The sequence below is a fragment of the Terrapene carolina genome, unplaced genomic scaffold (assembly GCF_002925995.2).
Source record: "Terrapene carolina triunguis isolate 2854851 unplaced genomic scaffold, T_m_triunguis-2.0 Scaffold25, whole genome shotgun sequence".
In the NCBI taxonomy this organism is placed as follows: domain Eukaryota; kingdom Metazoa; phylum Chordata; order Testudines; family Emydidae; genus Terrapene; species Terrapene triunguis.
This window is the reverse complement of record NW_020664376.1, coordinates 3,181,561-3,206,353: the sequence shown is the minus strand read 5'-3', so window position 1 is coordinate 3,206,353 and position 24,793 is coordinate 3,181,561. Positions and strand designations below refer to the sequence as shown.

Here is a 24,793-nt window from a genome sequence, read left to right as displayed (position 1 = left end):
GCCTTAGAACAGCTCCACAGACAATGACACCACCACCACCAGCTCACCTTAAAGAGGCCACCCCTCCATATCAACAATTTAGCCAGTATTCAACATGATGTTAGGCAACCCCACAGGAGAAGAGGGAGTACGGAAGAAAAAAGGTCTGTTTTAAACACCACAATGATTTTATCATGAACAAAATTATGCAAGACAGGTGCTAAAACGACTCAGTTCATGACTATTTTTATGACTACAGAAGTAACTGCCCCGTATCTGCATTCGAAGACCCACTGGCCCAGTTATGATTTTCAGCACTAGCACTTATGAACTGTGCACTACCTTTATCCACAGAAGGAATCCCTGACATTTACCAAGAAGTCAGAAAAGAGACTTCCATTTTGGCCTCAAAATAAGGTGTGGAACACAATCAAGAAGGTAATAATTCAGGAAGTAGAGACAGAGTGCCCACACACAGTAAACTAGACCTAAATAGCCTCACCTCTCTGGCTACACATTTCATAGCAGTACCCAGAAAATAATTCTTCCTTAAAAGATTATTTAAATTGTCAGTGTCCCTTATTACTATAAAGGGAAGCCTCATCTAACATAACACTCCCTTCGTGCACCACCTCAGTCTGACAGAATTAACATGGAGTTCTAAGAAACAAGAAGTGAAATCCTGGCACCACTGAAGTTAGCAGGAGTTTTGCCATTGACTTCAATGGGTTCAAGATTTTGCAATCTACTGACTTCACTAGCTCCTAGCAGAAATCTAAAAGACACCAATGAGATTTGCTTTTTAAGACGTGCTTAGCTTTGCTGTGTCCCAGGCCAAAAACTTGGATCAAGTTAGGATTAAAAGCCTTTGTTTACAGAGGTTGACTCTAGTATTATGGAGAGTAAAATTATGACTTTTAATAAAATTGTCTAAAAACTTCAAGGTCTTCATAGTCTCCCTCCATTAGCTTAAAAAAAAGTTACGAGAACAGTTTTGAGAGACTGACATATAAAGCAAACACCTTAAAGCAAGTACAGCTTCCACTGGAGATCAACAAGGATTAAAGTAGAAATGTAAATAAACGCAGAAGTCATGCCTACCACTGAGTTTCAGTGACATTACAGTAACTGGGATAATTTATCAATTTCTCAGCCTCAACATAGATAGAAGCATCAATTCTGAGAACTAAAGTACATGTCTCCCCTCAAAAAGGAACAGCACTAATAAAATGATTAAGAGGTCATTTATGCTTACTGTAGGAGCCATGTTCAAGAGAAATTGTACACCCATTGAAATTACAATAGAGGAGCTTTGTACCAAATCTTCCATGTCTGAAAACTTTGCATTCAAAACAGATGACATTAAAAAAAGATTTATTCTGAAAAGTGATTACATAAAAAAGCATATTAAGATATCTGTTCACTGGGTATTTTACCTGCTTATTTTAATGACAAAAATTAGCTTTCACTGTTTTACTCTTGATAGCCCTGCAAAGCTAACAGCGATTATAAGAACCAGAGCTGAATTCTGCTCTCTAGTGAACTATCACCATAGCTAAAATTCAAAATTCTGATCAGTTACAACTATGCTAACCAATTAAAGGAAAAAAGGTTGCACAGGTGTCATTGATGGCATTATCTGAGTACAAGGTGGCCCAGATACCCCTTAGGACATAATTAGACCTGAAGAAACTTATTACTGATGACAATGCCTGATAAAGAAGCCAGTTTGACTTTCAAATCCAGTCACAGCATGATAGGCTGAGAGTAAAGCCATTTCTATATTAAAACATGTATACCAGTGTAACTAAGTTGATTTAGCTACATCAGTCCAAACCCTTAGACAGACTTGAGGCTGTATAAATTGTTCTAAAACCAATTTAGCTTATAACATTTTCTCCTTTTGTATAGTTCTTCCAAAAAAGCAACAAAACATTTTACAAATAGAAAAATTATAAAAACCACAAAACCTAGTAAAAAAGCATTTGGGAAAAAGTGTAGTATCTGAAGCTAATCTTAAACAATTTGGAAATTAACTAGACCTCAAGTTGATATGGCCCTTTGAGCTTTTATTTTTCCTGCAACAGAGCAAAACCAGAATTAGTAATCACTCAAAGCCACATATAGCTGTAAATGCCAATCAAAAATTAGTAATAAGAGTACGACAGAAAGATCTAGTAGGAAGGTCAGTTACAACTATACAGATGTATATATAAATGTGTACACACACAAGTTCTATGACAATTGAAAAACAAAATAGAACAAGACCACCTACTTATATGGAAGCAGAATTATGATCTACATCTTTTATATTTGTCACCTGAAGTGCGTTCTCAAAAAAAAAAATACAGCACAGTCAGAGAGAGTATTTCTTCTCCCCCACTTAATTTAATAAAAAAACTCTCACCAACAGAAGTTGGTCCAATAAAGATTGCCTCACCGCCTTCTCTTTTATATGATTACCATGCATGCTAACAAAGACAGCAACTTTAAGTAGATGGTACTGTATACCCCACTTATGTGTCTGCCAGGAAATTATACCACTAACAGACAATCTTCTACCTGACCTAAAGCATTTCCATTAAGTCCACCCTAAAAAGAGCTGACAGAGGTGCTGGAATGTTTGCAGGCTTATTACAAACAAAACCTGGAAGAATTCACTTGCTGGAGTATAGCTCTGGGGTAAAGATAAATCTGACCCAGATGATTTACATGGTATCTGAGCAAACTGTTTGGCAGCGCCAAAAAAAAAAAAAAAGTGGGGAAAGAGGTGACTTTCTAGAATCATTATAAAATAATTTGGAAAATCAGCATCAAGATGTTAGAAGGTAAAAACACCAAATGGAAGAACTGCAAGTGTCAAATGCATGGTTGGAAAGGTAAATGGGACATAAAAGACAACACATTCAAGCGTTTTTAAATAGCTTTGACATTTGATTTATCCTATTCCCCCCACTCCCATCTCAGCACTTAAAGTGGTTCATTTTTGGTTCAAAAATGCAGCAAGCCCTGGAAAGAAATGAGAAAACTAGAATGATAATTTAATCACTTTTTTTAAGGCAGTGAACTAGTACCTTCAAAAGCAGTTAGATGCCCAGGCAGTCTGGTTGATGCTGAGTTGGCAGCCTTTTAAAAAACTTCAGAACTCAGCCATCCTGTTTTCCATGATTTTACTTCCATAGTTTTCTGCCATTTTTTGGCCACAATCTGACACTACCTTATTCACAAACCAGATTTAGAGTAGAAATATGGATATTCAGTTGTAAACTCTATAGGAGAAGGCATAAACTAAGGATTAGGTCCATAAATTATGTTTTAACCTCTTCCTCCTGTGCTGGCTCAACCCATGAGCTTTATATTTGGTAAATCATATTAGCTAAACACCACAAATATTCCATAGTTTCTCTGAATAGTTTTATTTTATCTGTGTGTGGCCCATTTCTGTTTAATTAGATCAAGCCAGATTTCCATTGAGACTGCAAGAGTAGCATCATCAACATCCATCCATCTAATCCCTTGGGAACATCTTTCAACTGCCATTGTAAATTCAGTGTCTCTGTAGACAGCCTTGTTGTGTAAAATGCTGTATTTTGATTCAAGTCTCTCTCATGCTCAGTGCAAATTTCAATACACTTATGGTAGCTGGATGAAAATAGAGAATTTTCCAGAGATTTTGACGAAGTTTCATTGGGAAGCTACTTTAAAGCCTTTTTAAGACACCAATCAGGTGTTTCATTAATGAAAGTGCTGGAAATTTAAAAAAATCATTTGCATTGTGTTTTAGAGTTACTAGGTCTTACTTTTTTATAAGGTTTAAGTAAGTATGCTGAACACCCATATGTCAGAATTTTAGGGTGACTTCACCCACAAAATTTTTAACTTTTTCATTTTATCTTTGTTGTCTGAGTAGATGGAAAAAGGCCAACCAAAAACTGTAGAGAAAAGTATCTTCAGCAAATTGGACACAATTTTTCCCCATAGAAGAATCAACCGCATTAAACAAGAATGCATTTGCTCCATGTATGTATGCTTGTAGCCATTATTAGATCACTCACATTTTTCCAACCATTTAGTATTAATATCAGTGTTGATTCTTTCAGTTCTTCCTTCAATTTGATTCACTTTTACCACATTTAGATGTGAAACGGAGTTCAAATTTGTCTAGAGTAGTACATGCAGGGCAAGGTGCTTCACTTGCCTCTTTATAATGCTCATTTCATGCTACACTGAAGGTGATTATGATGTTAGCATAAGATAAGATTGCAACTTCATTATCAAATTCAAGTCTCTGTCTTTTAAATGATAATCACCAGTTTGTTCTTTGCCATTTATTTGAGAGACAAACAGACTGTTGTTGAACAAAGCTGGATGTCAAAGAGTTGATGGAATGTCCAAAACAGTGGCTTAAATTATTACAGCATAATAGCAATGCTGACCAAACCATCAAGAGTCTCACTTGCTGGTTGAAGCTCAGTGTTCTGCTCTTCCTGTCCAACAGTGAAATTTTAATTCAGTGGCACATTTGCTCTTTAAGAATCCCAAAAAAAACTGATTTTCTGCACTTCTTGAGCAGAGATGGTCAAAAAAAATTGTCTGACTGATTTCCCAGAGCCTGAAAGCCCTGGCAGCTGCTGAGTAAATTTCAATCAAGCGGTCGGGTCCAGGGAGCAGATTTTGTTTTGGAAACACCATGTTCCAGGGGGAAACCCTCTCCCCCACCCCACCCCGATTTCCAGTTCACAGGGCTTAAAAATATTGGATTCATTCTGACAAACAAAACCAAATTTCAAAACCACAATTTCCCACAGCTCTGCTCTTGAGATGACCACAAATTTCACCTATCTGGCTGTTTATCAATGTTTACATTTCATTTTAGAATTATCATTTGTTTTGATTACTTCATTCCATTCAGTCATTTGAGGGAAAGGAGCCTCTCTCTGTTTCTCCCCTCCTTGGTGCTGCAGATGTGGAAGATCTATTCTCTACTCTTTCCCCACCTTCCATCTTGGAGCCGCCTCCTCAATGAATAACTCCTGTGCCTGCCTCTGCTGTTCCTTAGCGCTTTCCTAAGGAGCCACAAAATGAAACATTCTGCTGAAGCGGAAAGCACATGCCCAGGAAAACTTTTTTTTGTGATCAGGCCCAAATCTGGATGGGATTTCTCCATACTAGGTCACCATAACGGGTAATAAGTCCAGTTGGAATCAATTTGATATTAAGGTATGCAAGTTAATGCTAGAATGATATTAAAAAGAAAAATAAGAAACAACAGGCTGTTAAAGGAGAATAAAAAAAGTCACAAATGATCCCACCAAGGACTTGTAATGCTTTTCCTTGTCAGGAGTATACACCTTCCTGGTTCATTATCACTTTTGCATGTGGTCATTCAAAATCTGGAAAGAACTGGTGTGAAGCAATGGGGTGGGGGGGGGGGAAAAATATTGCCACTTATTTTGCAATATATGCTACGTGGTGTGTTCGTAAAATATTTGGTGTACTGGAACAATAAATTGCTAACAATTTAATTACCCCATTTACATTTGAAGCCTGTCAAATCATTTAGAAGTAAACTTGTGAATATTTTCATGAATGAAAGCCCTAAATTCAGTTCATTATGATTCTTTCTTTCTCTCTCTCTCTCTCACGCAGAGACAGAGAGATGGAGAGGGGTCTACTCAGTCAATCCCCCTAATTTTTGCACAAACCATTATTAAACTGGAAGTTTGTAACAGAGGTACCATATTCATTATTTTCATGTTTTAAAAGTTTCCGTCATTCAATCAGGGAGATGAAACAATATCACATGACCAACCACTTACTACAAATAACAAGGAACTGAACATTTCATGAACAACCCATACACTGAGATTTCTTCCTTGAAATTATTTGCTGAATACTTACAAATAGCTAACACATTCCAAAACATCAAAATTAGTTTGTGAACTTGCTAAACAAAGAAAGGGTTAAATTCATAATTATTACACAATTAGTTACTTATAACCAATGCTTTTGTTCTAGTCTTTAGTTATATTTGTATAGTCATACACCAATCCTTCTCTCTGAGACAGAAGAATAAAATACAAGTTATGTGTCAGGCGTTAACAGTTTTAGCAGCCAGGAGTGCATGTATAAGCCATTTTTTGAGTCTCTCCTCACAGCTAGAATTAAAACATAAGGAGGCATTTGCAGTGTCATATGCAATGTTCAGTCTCCAGTTTGACAAACATGCAGAACTTACTAATACAGTGTTAAGATGACAAACAGTGTACTTAAAGAATGAAAACAACTCTAAAGTTTTCAAACAAAGTTTAACAAGCTGTGACACACACAGCAATATCTAATCTGGGAGCAATTTGTAAAAAATTGCACTATCATTAATTTATCACCCTACCTTCTGCAAATACTACAAACAGGCCAGCTTGCTGCCAGTTCAAGCTTCACAGCCATGTGAATAGTCCAAGTTCTCTTCCATTATCTATATTAAACAATAACTTGTAGGATAACTCTACAAAGGCTCAAGCATTCGGCATGTCTAAGATCATGTGTCCTAATGCCGTTCCAATACCAAAACTGTTAGTCTCCTACTAATTGAAATGTAGAGCTCTGAAATACTGTAAGCTCAACTTCTCACAAGAGAGGGGAGATTTGAAATTCAGTGAAATATGAAAGAGTGAACAGCTCAAAAAGAGGGGACTGGTTAGTAATTACACCAGGGGCAGGCAAACTTTTTGGCCTGAGGGCCGCATCAGGTTTCCAAAATTGTATGGAGGGGCGGTTAGGGGAGGCTGTGCCTCCCCAAACAGCTAGGTGTGGCCCGGCCCCCGCCTCCTATCCGACCCCCCCTGCTTCTCGCCCCCTGACAGTCCCCCAGGACTCCTGCCCCATCCAACCCCCCCCCCGTTCCCTGTCCCCTGACAGCCCCCAGAACCCCTGCCCCGACTGCCCTCCACCACTCCCATCCAACCCTTCCTCTCATTCCTGACTGCCCCCCTGGAAACCCTATCCCCATTCAAACCTCCTGTTCCCCACCCTCTGATTGCCCCGACCCCTATCCACACCCCCATCCCCTGACCACCACCCCAAACTCCCCTGCCCTCTATCCAACCCCCCCTGCTCCCTTACTACGCTGCCTGGAGCACTGGTGGCACGCCAGCCACGCCACCGTGCAGCACAGAGCACCGAGTGAGGCCGGGCTCTGCAGCTGTGCTGCCCCAGGAGCTCGCAGCCCGCCGCCCAGAGCATTGCGCCGGCAGCGGAGCGAGCTGAGGCTGCGGGGGAGGGGCCGGGGGCTAGCCTCTCGGGGCATGAGCTCAGGAGCCAGGCAGGAGGGTTCCGTGGGCCATAGTTTGCCCACCTCTGAATTACACCGACATACGGAGGTGAAAAAATACAATCCTGAGGTTGGACTTCTCTCCATTGAAGTCAATACCTGGCTGTGATATTACACACTTAAGCCCTCCTGCAAGATGTTAGCTTATAGTTAGCAATCTCAAAAGACAATAAAATACAGAACAAAATTTATAATATATTGATGGGGTGGGTTGTATTTCACATTTGCAGCTGTACCCAGGAGACAGCACAAAGAGCAAGGTTATTTTAGAATAACATTAAATCTAAGTGATCAGTTGCATTAAGGTAGCTACATATTCTCAGACCAAGATTTTTAAAACAGGAGCCTAAAGTGAAGCTATTAAATCTATATTTAGGGAGCCAGATAAATGACCCAATTTTCAAGAGCGACAAGTACCCCACAGCTCCCATTAACCTCAAGAAGCCTCATTCTTACCTGATGCATTCTCCACAGACCTATATTCTGTTATACATCAGCTTTTGAAAATGCAATCATCATCATCTGTTAGCTTTCATTACATAAACAGAAACACCCCTGATGAGGGATGCTATTAACTTGGTAGTTTCCAAGTTTTCAATAGAGTATGCTCAAAATTTTGTTTATAAACTCCAACTTCATTATGTTTCAAACACTAAAACAAAATTATTTTAAAATTGAGACAGCAAAGAGATACACCAAACATAAAATAGAAAATGTCTCCATTCTACCCTTTAAAAATTCCAAAAGTATTGAAATTATTCACCTATAACTGTCCAGAAAACTAAATCTTTACCACAAGAGTAAGTGGTAAATTTGGCTATGATCACCATTTGTCAGCAACAAAGTGACTAAAACCCCACTTTAAGATGCAATGCACATTTAGCTACAGAATTGGTAATGACATCTCCATAATTTCAGATAGATGCACAGTAAGAACATACCAACCTGCCTTAACTGGCTCTTTAAAGTATCCTTCATAAACACATATGATGTTTTAAACAAAGTTTCTTCGTTATAAGTAGCAAACTAACATCTGATTACACACACACACACACACACACACACACACACACACGTAACAAACCAGCTTAATTCAGAGCCCCACAAATTCACTTGTCTAGGCCCCAGGCAAATAACTTACCTTCAAACAAGAGTGTAGAAGAGATACACTGTTTGTTATTTTTGTTTGACCTGTACCAGTTTTCATCCAAAGCTCACTAAATGTGTTCTACAAAGTGGGTAAGAACTATTATCTGTATCCTAGAGATATAAAGAAAAGTTGTACTCTTCAGCAAGTCATATACAATGAGTTAACTGTATAGGTGGGACTAAAATCCAAGCCTCCAGACTCTAGGCAGCACGATCAAGTGGGCATGAAGTTTTAAAGTTTCCAAAGATTGTTTAGATATAGTTTAGATATCTTACCTACAGAAATATTGTGAGGTTTAAACAGACATCTTATTTTAGATCTCATGTTTATTATTCTTTTAAATCAACAGAACACATTAAAATTAAATTAGTTCTCGTAACCACGTGGCTGCTATCATGCCAACAAGGGATTAGAAACACCATTTAACTTATAGGAAAATACAAATGTAAAACCAAAGGTAATGGTAGGGGCCTTAGGGGCAGTAATAGGATCTCAAACTACTTTTAACTCATTTTTTTAAATTGGCTTGATTTCAAGTTGACTGTATCCCTTTTATAACACAGGCACTAAGGATGAAACTTACAAGGGGGACTTAGGCATCCATGACATTCACAAAAAATGATTCCTCTGCTGCTTCCTAACCCTGTAGAAACCTAAAGTCCGCACCGGTAAAGCCCCTACGGTGTCTACATTTTGACAGCTGGGCATGTGCAAAGCCAGCTCAGTGATGACACTGCCCACCAACTTGGTGCCTAAATCAAACCCACCTACGCCCCAGTGGGATTCTCAAACGAGGCATTCCACGCCTATCTTGCCTTGGGGCCCAATTCAGGAGACAAGTTCTGAGCACCCCTAAACCTACACAACAGATGCAAGAAGTGGCAGTCGTGCCACCCCATCCTTCCTAGTAATCTTTAGCACAATGGTTGGCGTACTCACCAAGAGTCTTGGGAGACCAAGGTTCAGTCCCCACTGTGCCTGATACAGAGCTGGGTCTTTAATTTGGGTCGTCTACCTCCCAGAAGAGTGCCCCAACACTGGACTATGGGGTATTTGGGGGCAGGTCTCAATCTCTCCTGTTGAAGCCACAACCATAAATATTTTAAAGAACTGCTAAGAGCAAAACGCACTCAACATTCTCCACAAGTGTAGAAGTTCAGCAATAAAGAACAAGAGCTTTTGGAAAACATACTTTAGAGTAAGTTAAAGGTAAACTGCCATTTTCAAAAATGGCAAGACTTAAGATTAAAAAAAAATATATATATATAATTTAATTTTACCTTATTAAAATAACAAGGATGACAGCCTCTGAGATCCCAAGAAATGACACACAAACTTTCTGGTTTCTCTGTCAGAGTGAGTTCACAAGCAACAGGTAGAAAGGGAAAGAGGGTTTAAGCCCAATCTTGCCCAGAGGCCCCCTAATGCAAACACTAATACTCACGGAAGATTCTATTGATTTCAATAGACCCCTGATCTGGCAATAAGTTTCGACACCACTACAGGTGTTCATGTGTCATCTCCTTTGCAAATCTTTGCTTCAGGTACCTGTTATATTACTTGCTCACTCTAGAAAGAAAACAAGGAAAACAGCTGCTCAGATTTCTCAGACTCTTAAGGAAGCAGTTTTTGTAAAGGTGACCTAAAAAATAAAGAGGGATGGAGGGGTTATAGCTTTTTTTGGTGATTTATAGTCCACACAAAACTGAAAAAGATTTTCCCACGTCTGCAAAAGTTTTGTTCCCCTTGCTTTCCTTAAGACTTAAAAATATAAGGCATGTCATGTCTAGTCTGACTGGAATTCACACAAAAAAGACCCAAATCGTTTCAGAGCACACCCTACTGTGAAATAATTTTTTTTTTTTTTTTTTTTTAAATCGACTCATTTTTCTACCAGAAGAGCCTTTCAACATCACTTACTTTAAAAAAACTTGTAAGGTATTTCTGATTTCCACTTTATAATTTTTAAGGGTCTTCTGGGCAGTCCTAAGAGTTACACTACCAAGCTCAGATCTTTCCTTTCTTCTCTGTGCACATGCCCATGCCCCCAGCATTTTAGCTTAATCAGAGCTGAAATTGAAAATATCCTCATGTATTGTTCGGGAATAGTAGATGCAATTGAGCTCCCCCCCCAAACAGGATATCATAGGTGTGTCACCTACATGATGTAAGAAGTGCAAGTAATTAACAAAACAGTGCATCTTGTCATACACAAACTGCTGTCAAATGCATGAACTAAAAAGAACAGCTCTCTAATCTCTGCCAGTTATAACAACATTAGGTGTTACTTATAGCAAGAGTAGATACAAAATTTTCATATGGGAATGACATTTTCAACTGGATGGTGTCTTTTCAATTACAGTACTGCCAACCAAAACAGTTGTCTCCTCTCCCCCACATATATAAACAAATGGAAAGCAGGATAAATGCAGATTTTTTTTTTTTAAACCTAGATTTTAAATTGTTTAGTCCAAAGTATCATTGGACTAAATTTAAAGCTCACAATCACCTAGAAAGATGCTTCCACCCTGAGTTCTGAATCATGTATAGTTAACCTTTTCACAACACCAAAAATGCTTGATTCACAGAAATTATGTTTTAAAGAAAGTGCAGTATTTAAATAATATGAAAATGGAAGATAAAATATCGTGGTGCAGCTAGAGATATTTAAACACTCTTCCATGGCTTGTCATACAATATAGTTGATTTGTAAGCATTATTATTTGTATTACAGTAACACCTACTCATTGTGTTGGGAGCTCTGCAAGTGTAAAATAAGACAGGCCTGTCTCAAACAGCATGACAACATTAACCAAATACAATAAGAAGGGTACTGAAAGATGTTTTCTGGAACGGCGGCAATAGAAACTTCCACTTTCTAATTCCAGCGCTAATGTGACATTTATCAGAGGGGTAGCTGTGTTAGTCTGTATCCACAAAAACAACGAGGAGTCCGGTGGCACCTTAAAGACTAACATATTTATTTGGGCATAAGCTTTGGTGGGTAAAAACCCACTTCTTCAGATGCATGGAGTCAAAGTTACAGATGCAGGCATAAATGTGACATTTGGCACTCTGTCGGGATTCCCCATTGTAAAGTAATGATACTACTTACCTGCATCGCACTAGGCTATGATTAATGTATTTCTAACACTGTGTACATGTAAAGATGATGCAAGTATGTATTTTTTTTAGCTAAACTACTATCTAGTAAGAAGTTTTTAAAGCTAAAAGATCAAGTATTTCAGATTCATGAAAAATCTGTCTGATTTACCTGCACTCATCAAATGAGAAATACTGCCAACACATACTATAAAGACATTAAGACAACTCTTCCACATAAGCTACATACTTTTCAGTCTGACTTTATTCCTAGTGGCAGAATATGTCCTCATTTATTCCAAAGGCAATTCTCATTTTGCATACTAGGCTAACCTCCCACCACACCCAAATGCACTCTTTCATGATTAAGCAGACTGGTGCAGAAACTAACAAGTCTTCACATCTATCTGCAGTGAACAAAGAACATTTCAGCATGGACTTCTCTTATTAGGCGTATGCGCAGAGCATGGTGTAACAAGGCCCTGATCGGTTCTTTTGGCATTACCACAGTATTTATAGTTTAAGTGCCAAGAGATCATAATAAAAAATACATAAGTGCACGCTGACCTGGTGAGTCGAACCACAAATCACCTTTGCTTTCAGCTTGATTAGCACAAGGGGCTCATCTACACAAATTACATTTTCGTGCAGCGGGGGCATTTATTTCTTACACCCACTAATCAATTTAAGCTACATCAAAATAAGCCACTCTAAACAGAAATAACTGCGCCCCCACAGGGTTTTGCACGGGTTTAACTAAAATCGGTTTTAAAAGATCACAATGCTACTTAAACTGGTGCAACTTTCTTGAACTGACAAGGCCTAAAGTGGCAGCACCCCTGCCTGCGAGAGCCTTAATTCAGCACACAATGCGGGAGCCGAGAGAGAGAAGCAGAGAGAAATCAAAGGGACGCTTGCAGTTCATGCACTTGTTATTGCCCCTTTGTCGACACACGTGGGGGCCGAAAGGGAGAGAAAAGATCTGCGAGGAGCTGCCGAGCGAGTCAGCCCCGGGCTCACCCCACAGGATCCACCCAGCCCCCCGCACCCCGATGTTGCGCCCCCGCCCCAAACGCTGCCTCGGGTCCCGGTCCGGGGCCAGTGCCCCGGAGCCGCTTGGGGAGACGAGCCCCGCTCGGGGCCCTGCTGCCGCTGCTGCCCCCGGCCCTGCCGGGAGAGGGAGCCGCGCAGCCCCGCGGCCTTGGCGCCAACTGCCCCACGCCGCCTCCACGAGGCTCCCGCCCGCAGGGCCCCGCTCACCTTCTGGCCGCGCCCGCGTCCCCCGGCGTGTGCGGCCGCAGCGGCTGCGGGGCGCTCAGGGCCGCTCCCCGCCGCTCATCGCCCTCCCCGGCCGGGGCGTCTCCGCTGCCGCCGCCTCCCCAGTCCCCGGCCGCGCGCGCGCCTAGGCCCCGGCCGCCCCGCTCATGCCGGCCCCGCGGCTGGCTCGCTGCTGGCGCTGGCTCTGGCAGGCGGCGGAGGCCGCACACAGGAGCCCTATTGTACCAGGGCCGCCGCGGCGCCAGGCCCCGCCCCTTCCCGGCCCGGCCAGCGCGTCCCGCCGCCGCTGCGCAGAGCGGCCTCCCGGCTCCAGGGCCGCCCCCCGGCGCGCCAGAGCCCCCTTGCCCGGGACCCAGCCCTTCGGGGGATCGGGTCCTAAACGCCACCCGCGGGCCAGGGAGCGGGGGACGGGGACCCCCTCGGTGCCACCCACCGTCGGCTCCTTGGCTGTGCCACAAGGGCGGAGGCTGCTCGGATCCATCCCCCTCCCCAGCGAGAGCGCACAAGGGCCGCCCTTGAACAACGGAGCAGGTGGCAGAAGGGGAAGCCGAAGCGGAGACGGGAGCTGGCTCAGGCCACACACACCCTCCAACCAGCCCGGCAAGAGGCACGATTCGAGCTGGGGACTGCCAGCCTCAGGCCTGGGGAAAGCAGCTGCTGGGCTGTTTTTAACCATCCTTGGGCACCTTGGCCCTGCTCCGGCACCCACTGAAGCGCATAACATCCCACTGAACTTCATGGGGTTACTCACATGTGGAAGCGTTTGTGGGATCATAGTTTTACTACGTCAGACAGTGGTTTGTTTTTTAAATAGCACTTAGTGCCATCTCAGAGCACTTTAATTCTCAGTACTTGACATGTATGAATTACATTTGCCATCTTTAACAAGTGGTGGCATGCCACTGTGGCTGCCACTGCCCTGTCTGAAAGAAGCATGCCTCAGTAGACCTTTGTGCAAAATACAAAATGGCCTAATTGACAACCAAAACCTGAACAAAACTGAAAACAAATCCAATTCAAATAAAACGATCCAAAACAAATGAGAATTACATCATGCCCTGAACTTCAGCAGACCATCAAAGAGAAGGCTCAGCCACCATGCTGGCACATTTTATCTTTTTTTTTAAGTATCTCAATCTGATTTCACCTACCTCAATGGATGTAAAGTAAGTGGTGCTTTCCATAAAGCATTTACCTGGGCCCCTGAAACTTCAGGACTTTAAGAATAAGAGTCAGCACTGTGAATTGCACCCAGAAATTAATAGGAAACAAGTTCAGACAGTTGGTCTGATTTTAAGTACACATTATTAGTTACATTTCCATGTGATAAATTCCAGCTTAGAATAAGACACAATATCTGTCTCAAAGAATTTACACTCTAAGGTACTGATCTTGCAGATAGATATGGGAATAACTTTATGCACATGAGTAAATGGGGCTACTTGTATAGTTACTGATAAAAGTGCAAGATTAGGGCCTAAATTTACAATCTCCAGCCCACCATACTTAAAAAACAGACAGCATGCTGCACCTGTATCAAAGTATAGATTATCTTTTAAGTGACAAAAAAGCAATGGATGGCCACATGTAAAGTCTGGCCAGTGACCAGCTTCGATTTTACCTATTTTGACCTATTTCAAATAAAAAGCCCTCATCCATTGCTCTGAGAAACATTATAGTAAAATATGCAATTGAAACAAAGGATGGCAAAAATTGCTATGGGCCACTACTGTTACCTGAGAATCAAAGAGCAGTGAAATGGCTCCAGTAGGCCATCAGATTGCAAATGTTTTTGGCAAAAGATCAACAAAATACCTTCAATAATAGGTGCAGACTCCACCCCAGATAATTCCTTATGCCAAGTATCAGTTATGTCAAAGATAGGTTTGGAGGCAAATAAAACACATCTATCTTAGGTACTTATATAGCCTCCATCACCCATAGTATGCGAGTACTTCACAATCCTTAATGGATATATCCTCACGCCATCCTGTGAGGTAGGGAGGTACTGCTAATCCCATTTCACAGATGTGAGGCTCAGTTCACTCAAGGTCATGCAGGAAGCCTGTAGCCATGTGCTAGGCTAGAACCCTAAATGCTATCAGCGGTTCTCAAACTTTAGCAACCCAAGGACCCCCATTTTGATTTAAAATTTTTCACGGACCCCTAAGCCCCAGGCCCTGCTTCAACTCCACCCCTTCCCCCAAGCCCTCCCCCACCACTTCCTGGCCCCGTTCCACCCCTGCCCCTCCTCTTCCCAACCCCTCCCCTGAGCATGCCCCATCCCTGCTCCTTCCTCTCCCTCCCAGCGCCTCCTGTACACCACTGAACAGCTGTTCTGCAGCATGCAGGAGGCACTGGGAGGGTGGGGGAGGAGTTGATCAGCAGGGCCAGTGGCCTCAGACATGATTCCACCCCATCCCCACGCCTCCCCTTCCCTTCCAGTGCCTCCTGCAGGCTGCTACACAGCTGTTCCTCGGCGTGCAGGAGATGCTGGGAGGGAGAGGGAGGAGTTGATCAGCATGGTCTGCGGAACCCAGTTTCAGAAACGCTGCACTAGACCATCCTTCCTCTCAGTTAGCCACTAGAAAGATAGTGAAGCTGTATAATATGGGTAGAATAAGAAGGGAATGAAGAGCATAGTGTGATGACTGCACCCCAGAAAGTCTCACAATCTTCCACAAGGACTTTATGAACACAATGAACAGGAGGGGTGGCAAAACAGAACCTTTAGTTAACTTTTGCATAGCATAGGATATATTTTTGATAAAAGATTTGATTAGATAGAAACCACATTAAAATGGTGATGATAACTATGTGGTCATTTTTTTCATGTACCAATGATCACCTCATTCTATATTCTGTCCATTATTGTACGTTTCCCAGAACAAATGCTAGCATGTTGTGACGGGTTGGATCACAGAAACCCCTTTGGGACTGCCACCTGATTTGCTTAGACTACCTCTGAGCCTGTTTTCCCTGCCAGCTTGGGACTTCAGTGCCTTGCCTGGTTTGAGCCAGACACACTAGCCTGCTACAAACACAGACCCAGGTATGAACCACGTCCCCCAAAAGCTGCAGGCTTAACTGAAAACAGCTTAAGAAGTGCTCCTGTCTCCAGCACTTAGATACCCAGCTCCCAATGGGGTCAAACCCCAAATAAATCCATTTTACCCTGTATAAAGCTTATACAGGGTAAACTCATAAATTGTTCGCCCTCTATAACAGTGATCGAGAGATATGCACAGCTGTTTGCCCCCCCAGGTATTAATACATACTCTGGGTTAATTAATAAGTAAAAAGTGATTTTATTAAATACAAAAAGTAGGATTTAAGTGGTCCCATCACTTGCAGAGTTTCCTACACCAAGTTACAATGGCCTGGGGATCAGGATGGACAATATTTATTGCTAGACTAGTGATAAGTTTAGGGTTCAAGATCTAGAGACTTAACGGATAGAATTAAGTTTAGGGGAATATATGATGGATTTTAGCCCCAGTTGGTTCCTCAGTTATTAGACCTTAAAAATTGCATTATGTCAGTTAAATATGGACATGCTAATTCCAATCACTTTTCAGGCCCATTTAGTTGGATTTATAGTGTTTAGAAAGCCAGTCATAGGTGCTGGAACTGGGGGTGCTGCCGCACCCCCTGGCTTGAAGTGGTTTCCATTATATACAGGGTTTACGGTTTGGTTCAATGGCTCTCAGCGCCCCCACTATACAAATTGTTCCACCAACCCTGGAGCCAGTCTTTACAGAGAATGAATGTGACAAATAATACTAATTCACATTTTAAAAACAAACATTTCTATGATAAATTTTCAATGAACTTTGTTGCATATACAACACAGTGGGCTGAGGCCACAGGAGACAATTGACATGGCAAATATGAGGACACAAAGTCAATGGGACTACACATTTCAATAACTGCTTTCCAGTGTGAGCCAGGATTTCATGATCTGGTCCTACATATACAATCTATACTATGGAAGAAAGAAATACAATAACATTCTCAATCTGTTCCTAGAAAATGCGACAAGATGAACAAATATAAAGCAGATATGGTGGTGTTCTTTTCAGAGATGTCAAAGCAGTTTCCAAGTTCTAGGCTGAAAGGATGAACTATAGATGCTCCAGACATCTAGAGAATATGAGGAATTTGCAGGCCCAGATGTTAACATGCCAATAAAATATAGCACAAACACTGAAAATCATCCCTAGGGAAGAACACCCTGGAAACTGAAAATAGAAAAGAGATGGGCAGGATAAAATGTAAATATATATATACCATACTAGGGCTGAAATGAGTAATTATTCAGCTGTATAGAGTAGGCTCCACACAGTATATTAAACCAATAACAAGGTTACATTGAAATAATGTTTAACATCTGAGAAATAAGGTCATTCAGAGTTTAGCATGAATGGAACTGGGGAAAGGATATATAATCTGGAAGCCTGAAAGTATTTCAGTGACCAATTTTGGGAAGCAGGGGGACATTTTCTACCAACTCTACAATCCGGGTGCAAAAGTGTCACAGGTGATCAGGCACCTGTGAAGTACAAATGTCACAGGATCAGTCACCTGAACTGAGAACAGAAATTCACAAATATTATGTCAAAGCTCAACATACCCCGTTACTTCAAGAGCATTAACGCCAATTCTGAAGACTGCCAAAAATTTTATTCACTGGTAAGAATTGATGCAGTTGGTGGAACCTTAATGCAGTACCCTTCAAACTGATGAATGAGCATTGACAGGTATTATCAAAAAGTAGGAAAGGTACCCCACTTCCCCATGTTTTCACTGCCCCGTTATTTACTTTTTTATATCATTGGAATGTTATAGTAGAGAAAAATTACCTGGCAATTAAAATCTAATGACTGCTGAAGGTTTCTTCTGAGAAGAGGTTGATGCAAAGTAAAATCTTAATGAAAAGTCATGTAAACTACAATCTTTTTGTGGCTGAAATTAAGTTTTTGTGACATGCAATATTAGCAATGAAGCAAAGAAAGAAGAAGTTACTCACCTTGTGCAGTAACGATGATTCTTCGAGATGTGTGTCCCTGTGGGTGCTCCACTCTAGGTGTTGGTGCGTCCCTGCGCCGGAGATAGGAGATTTTTCGCAACAGTACTCTGTCGGGGGAAGGGCATGCACAGGGGTCATGTCATGCAGACAGCGCCTCCTGTAGCACGCGCACCCCCGACCGTCCTCTCCGTTCCTTCTCCACAGCGGAGCTCAGCTGTGTGAACTCCGAAGTAGAGGGGAGGAGGGTGGGTAGTGGAGCAACCACAGGGACACACATCTCGAAGAACCATTGTTACTGCACAAGGTGAGTAACTTCTTCGAGTGGTATCCCTGTGGGTGCTCCACTCTAGGTGCTTGTAGAGCAGTACCCCACCAGTGGTGGTAGGGGTTCGGAGTTATGTATAAGTGTGTGATGAGAGCACAGTGAGGCCAACGATAGAGTCTGAGACAAGGCCTTGGGTGATAGCATAATGCTTTGCAAAAAAGTGTGCTCTGATGTCCAGGTTGCAGCTCTACAAATGTTTATTAAGGGGACATTATTCAAGAATGCAATCGATGTCGCCATGGCTCGTGTTGAGTGGGATCTGATGCCCACAGGGGGTTCTTTGTTATGCAGGTGGTAGCAAGTTTGAATACAGGAAGAGACCCATTTGGAGAGTCTCTGGATCAATATTGTAGAGCCCTTGGTGTGCTCTGCTGTAGAGACGAATAGTCTTGGTGACTTGCAAAACTGTTTAGTTCTGTCCAAGTAGAAGGCTACAGCCCATCTGATATCTAGTATGTGTAACATTGCTTCTCGAGAGTCCTTATGTGGCTTGGGAGAGAAGGTAGGTAAGTGTATGATATGGTTAATATGAAAGTTTGTAGCCACTTTGGGCACACTTTTGGGTGAGGACGTAAGATGATTTTGTCTTTGGTAAATATAGTGTACAGCGGTTCAGCCATCAATGCTCCTATTTCTTTGACACGTCTTGCAGACGTGATTGCTACTAGGAATGCGACCTTCATTGACATATGTAAGAGCAAGCAGGTTGCTAGAGGTTCGAAGGGTGGTCTTGTGAGACATTTGAGCACAAGATTGAGATCCCATGGTGGTGCAGGTTGGCGTACTTCTGGGTAGATGTTCTGTATACCTGCTAGAAAGCATCATGTACTCAGATGAGTGAATATTGAAGCCCCTTCTATCTGTTCGTGGAGGGCCGTGATGACGGCCAGGTGTACTTGAATAGAACTTATGGCTAACCCCATTTCCTTCAGTTCTAATAGGTAGTCTAGGATCATAGATAGAGGCGCTTTGGTCGCATCCAGCTGTTTTTGCTGACACCAAAGGGAGAATCTTCTCCACTTGTGGCAGTATTTCTAGTGGTGAGGCAACGGCTATTTAGTAATACCTGTTTCACTTTCTCTGAACAGTTCAGTTCCCCATCTTGGAACCACAAAGGAGCCATGCTTTGAGATGGAGCTTTGCTGGGTCTGAATGGAGCGTCAGGCCCTTGTTCTGGGACAGGAGGTCCGTCCGTAAAGGCAGCGGTTGTGGGGCATAGACCACTAGACGTGAGAGGAACGAAAACCAAATCTGTCTGGGCCATGTGGGGACAATGAGGATGATATATGCGTTGTCGAGTCGTATCTTGCGGACAGGGCCGACGAGAAGGGGGGGGAATCCGGTACAAATTACCGGGGCCCGGCGGTCTAGAAGGAGGCCCGGGGCCCAGCTTGCCCCCCCCCACCCTCTCGTCGGCCCTGTTTAGCCGGTCAACCCTTGCTGGGGGGCCCGAAAAAAATTTTTCACTGGGGCCCGAACCCAGTCTCAGCGGCCCTGCTTGCAGATGACCCGTGGGATCAGCGGGAAGGCGTACATGAGCAATGCGTTCCACAGGATGAGGAAGGCATCCCCTAACGATCCTGGTGCCAGGCCTGCCCTGGAGCAAAATAGTGGACATTTGTGATTTGTCGCTGAGGCGAAAAGGTCGATTACCAGGTGACCCCATTTTTGGAATATCGTGCAGAGAACACTGTAGTGGATTTCCCACTCATGTTTCTGTGGGAAGTGCCTGCTGAGGTTGTCGGCTGTAGTGTTTTGGCATCCTGGTAGGTATGATGCTGTGATGTTTATATTGTTGCGGATGCACAAGTTCCATAAGTTCATGGCTTCTACGCATAGCGAGTAAGACCTGGCTCCCCCTTGAAGATTGATGTAAAACATGCATGCCACATTGTCGGTGAGAATAGAGATTGAGGTTTCTCGTATGAGTTGGAGGAAGTGTCGGCATGCATTGTGTACTGCGCGTAGTTCCAGGAGATTGATATGCAGTTGGGTTTCCGCCATGGACCTCTTGCCTTCTACTTTGTGGTGACCCAAGTGGGCGCCCCAACCTATCAGGGAGGCATCTGTTGTAATAGTCACTGATGGGAGGTCTTGTTGAAAGGGAATCCCGGAGCATACATTCCCTGGTTGTGTCCACCATTGTAGGGAGAGCATAACCCTTGGTGGTAGTGTCACGCGTCTGTTGAGAGGGTGTTTGCTGGGTGCATAGACTGTGCTCAACCAGTGCTGTAGACAGCGCATATGGAGTCTGGCATACTTTACTACGAAAGTCGTAGCTGCCGTATGTCCCAGAATCTGAAGGCATGTCCTCACTGAAGTTTGGGCGCTGATGGTCACCGTGGAAATAAGATTGATCAATGTAGTGAATCTGTGGTTTGGTAATATTGCCTTGGCTTGTATGGAGTCTAGGTCAGCGCTGATAAACTCCAATTGCTGGGTTGGTTCCAGGGTGGATTTCTTTTCGTTTATCTGTAGACCTAGCGGAGAAACAAGTATATTGTGGTCTTCAACATGCCTGCCGTTTCTTGTCGGTTGGCACCCTTGAGAAGGCAGTCGTCCAAATAGGGGAAGATTATGACTCCTTTGTGTCATAAATGTGCTGCTACTATTGCGAGTGTTTTTGAGAATATTCAGGGAGCAGTGGACAGTCCGAAGGGAAGGACCCTGTATTGGTAGTGGTTGGGTCTTACTGTGAACCGCAGGAATGGTCCGTGGGCAGGATGTATTGTAATATGGAAGTATGCATCTTGAAGGTCGAGGGCTGCAAACCAGTCCCCCCTGTCTAGCGCTGGGATTATTGTCGCCAGAGTGACCATTTTGAACCTGTGGTTGTGTACGAACCTGTTGAGTTTTCGGAAATCTAAGATTGGTCTCCATCCCCCTCCTTTCTTTTCTGTCAGGAAATATTGGAATAAAAGCCCCTCTCTCAGTATTGATGTGGTACTGGTTCTACAGCACCCAGCAGTAGGAGCTGGACTACTTCCTGTTGCAGAAGGTGCTTGTGAGAGGGGTCCCTGAGGAGGGACGGGGGAGGGGGAGGAGGATGGTTGTGAAAGGAATGGTGTAGCCAGATTGTATGATCTCCAAAACCCATTGATCTGTGGTTATCGCAGCCCAGGCACGATAAAATGGGTGTAGGCGGTGACCAAAATTGTGGGATGGGATCTGTTGGCGCTAGAGGTGTGGGGAGGTCGTGCATACCCTCGACCAATACTTCAAAATTGTGGCATAGATGTAGATGGACAGGTGGACAAGGCCTGGTTCTGTGGAGCTCGTCGTCTCTGAGCCTGTTGTTTGGGTCTGTTCTGAGTGAAGTATCATGGTTGTTGATGGTTAAACGAGGTGTCTCATGACCTCTGGTATGGTGTAAAGCGTGGGTGTTTGTCAGGCGGAGGATGTATGCTTAGCGTACGCAGCATCACTCAGGAGGCCTTCATGGTATGGAAGACATCATCTGTTTGAGACGAGAATAATTTATCCCTATCGAATGGAAGGTCCTCCGCTTTTAGCTGTAGTTCTTTCGGAATTCCCGAAGCTTGCAACCATGATGTTCTTCTCATAACTACAGCTGTTGCGGTTGTTCGGGCAGCTGTGTCCGCTACATCCATTGAGGCTTGCAGCGCTGTGCGCGGGCTATTAACTGACCTTCATTAATGATGCCGTTAAGTTGAGGACGTTTATGCTCGGGGAGGTGTTCCACGAGCTCTTGTATTTTACTATAGTTAGAGTAGTCGTAATTTGCTAGTAGAGCAGAATAGTTGGCAACTCTAAGCAGAAGGGTGGCTGGCGAGTAAACTTTCCGCCCAAAGAGGTCCAGTCTCTTGTGTTCTTTATCTTGTGGTGTGGAGCGGAAATGAGGCTGTTTACTGCGCTGATTGGCAGCCTCTACCACCAGAGAGCTTGAGGGTGTGAAAACAAAAATTCCGTGCCTTAGGCTGGAACGAAGTATTTCCTGTCAGCTCATTTGTTGGTGGGTAGTGCTGATGCTGGTGTTTGCCATATTACCTCCGCAGGCTCCATTATAGCCTCATCCATGGGGAGGGCAATCTTAGTCGATGATGCCGGTTGTAGGATTTTTAACAACTTATGTTGTTTCTCCTGCACCTCATGTAAGGCAATTTCTTGGCTGTTTGCTACTCTTCTGAAGAGTTCTTGGAACTGTTTCAGGTCATCTGGTGCCGTAGGGGTAGATGGCGTCACCGCTTCATCTGGTGCAGAAGATGAGCATGGGGCAGGTGGTGAATCATCCATGTCTGCCTGTGAGAGTATCTCTTCCTCTTCTATCACTGTCTCGGGGGGATCAGAGGTTTCTCTGTGTGGTAATGATGGAGGTACTCAGAACCTCTTATGGCTGGGGAAGGAGGACCAGAATAGGGGTTCTGGTATGTGGACCAAGGACCCCATTGTGGCCATTGCGTGGGGTAAGGTGGTAATGGGTAAGGCCAGTGCTGTGCATACCAGGGCTGTGAATGCTCGGAGGGATGATGCTTAGGTTTCATAGCGTTCCATGTAGGTCTCATCTGTGATGGGGAGGAACGTTATGAGGAAAAGCAGTTGTCCTGCACATCTCCTTCCTCTCCACTATGCATGGAGATTGGTGCAGGAGATGAAGGAGGGTACCGTGCCATGTAGCTCGGGGAGTGTTTGGTGCCGAGCAGCAGTGACTGCGGTGCCAAAGCAAGCGCTAAGTCATCAGGATGCAGGAGTGGCGCTGGTCCTGCCTTAGGGTTGCGGTCGACCGTTGGAGCACTGACCATTGCTGGATTTGACTTGTTAGCCAGCATCAAGTCTTGGGTCGGTGCCGTTGCGGCAGCATTGATCGCGGTGCCGCTGCCTGTGCTGCGCTCGGCCCCAGGGTAGTCGGTGCCATGGAGGAGACTTGATGTCTCAATTCCGGTGCTGCGCGTTGGGGCTCAGCAGAGGTCCGCTGAGAGACAGTGCCGGAGGAGACGGGTGCCTCATAAGTGCTTACTCTGGATGAGTGGAGCACTGAGGGTAAAGACCTCGCTGGGGAAGCTCTCTTTTTCTGAGAGACCTTTGCTGGAGAGGTCGAAGCTCGCTTCCTGACAGTTTTGGAAGTCGGAGCCTTATCGGAGCTCAGGGATCTTGTTTTATGAGACTCCCCGGAGGACGTCTCTTGCAGAGATTGGAGGGATTTCTCCAGAAGAATCATTTTCAAGTAGAGCTCCCTATCACGTCTTGCTCTTGTTGTCAATTTGGTGCAGTGTGTGCATTTCTGGAAGATATGAGTTTCTCCCAGACAGCGGATGCAGGATGTGTGGCCATCAGAGCGCATGCTACAGGAGGCGCCAACGGCTGCACGAGACAACCCCTGTGCGCGCCCTTCCCCCGACTGAGTACTGCTGCGAAAAATCTCCGATCTCCAGCGCAGGGACACACTGACACCTAGAGTGGAGCACCCACAGGGACACCACTCAAAGAAGAACCTCAAACTTAAAGATGATCTTTTATCTCTAAGCTTGAATCCAATACCTTTAGTGCCTTGGTGCAGCTCTCCAAAAGGTGCCCACAGGTTATTAGGGCAGCCCTTCAGTTTAGTCAGAAGTGTGCTTCAAAAAACTCACAGTGCATGAAGTCTCTCAAAAGTGATGTTGTGTGGGGGGACTCAGTTCTGAACAGGATCAATGTGTCCAGACATGCTAAAAAGAGTACTCCCATGTTAATGAAACAGCGTAACTCTTCTCAGAGAGGAACTACTGAAATAAGTTTCCCAGTTTCTGTTGTTAAGTTCCTTTAAAATGTTCTCTTTTCTATCCCCGCTGATATTTATAATGGCCTTTTGAGCAGGCCCAAGAGTGCACCAATAATGCTCTGGTAGCAAGTGCATGTGCTGACTAGATAAAACTGAGGGACTTTCAAATATTTTATCTGGTGGGGGGAGAGAAGAATTAGCCTTGACCTGGGAGTAATGTGTAGAGCCTTTAAGTAAAGCTTTTGACACAGTCCGACATGACATTATCATAAGAAAACCAGAGAAATATGGTCTAGATGCAATTACTATAAGGTGGGGGCACAACTAGTTCAAAATACAAACTCAGTAATTACTAGTGCATGATTTGCTGTCATACTGGGAGGACACATCAAGTAGGGTACTGCAGGGATACCTTCAGAATTTGGCATTATTCAGTATTTTCATTAATGACTTGGACAATGCAGAGGAGAGTATGCTTATAAAATTTGCTGATGACATCAAGCTGGGAGGGTTGCAAGCACTTTGGAGGACAGGATTAGAATTTAAAGTGATCTTAATAAATTGGAGAATTGATCTGAAATCAACAAGATGTAATTCAGTAAAGACAAGTACTACATTTAAGGAAAAATCAAATGCACAACTAAAAATGGGGAATAACTGACTGGGCAGTAGTACTGCAGAAAATAATCTGGGGGTTATAGTGGATCACAAATGGAATATGAGTCAACCGTATGATGCTGTTGTAAAAAAGGGAAGTGTCATTCTGAGGTATATTAACAGAAGTGTCATATGTAAGACACGGGAGGTAACTGTTCAGCTCTATGTGGCACTGGTGAAGCCTCAGCTGGAGTAGTGTGTCCAGTTTTGGGCACCACACTTAAAGA

At 43.6% G+C, this 24,793-nt stretch overlaps 1 protein-coding gene across 1 annotated transcript in view; it reads right to left on the bottom strand.

Moving 5' to 3' along the window:
- LOC113406310 (protein Jade-3-like) overlaps window positions 1–12,894 on the bottom strand; it is a 70,728-nt gene extending 57,834 nt beyond the window's left edge. Inside the window, exon 1 of the mRNA XM_026650458.2 lies at window positions 12,822–12,894. The gene's annotated coding sequence lies outside the window, so the exon portion shown is untranslated. The remainder of the gene's footprint in view (window positions 1–12,821) is intronic.
- Window positions 12,895–24,793: the final 11,899 nt, after the last annotated feature.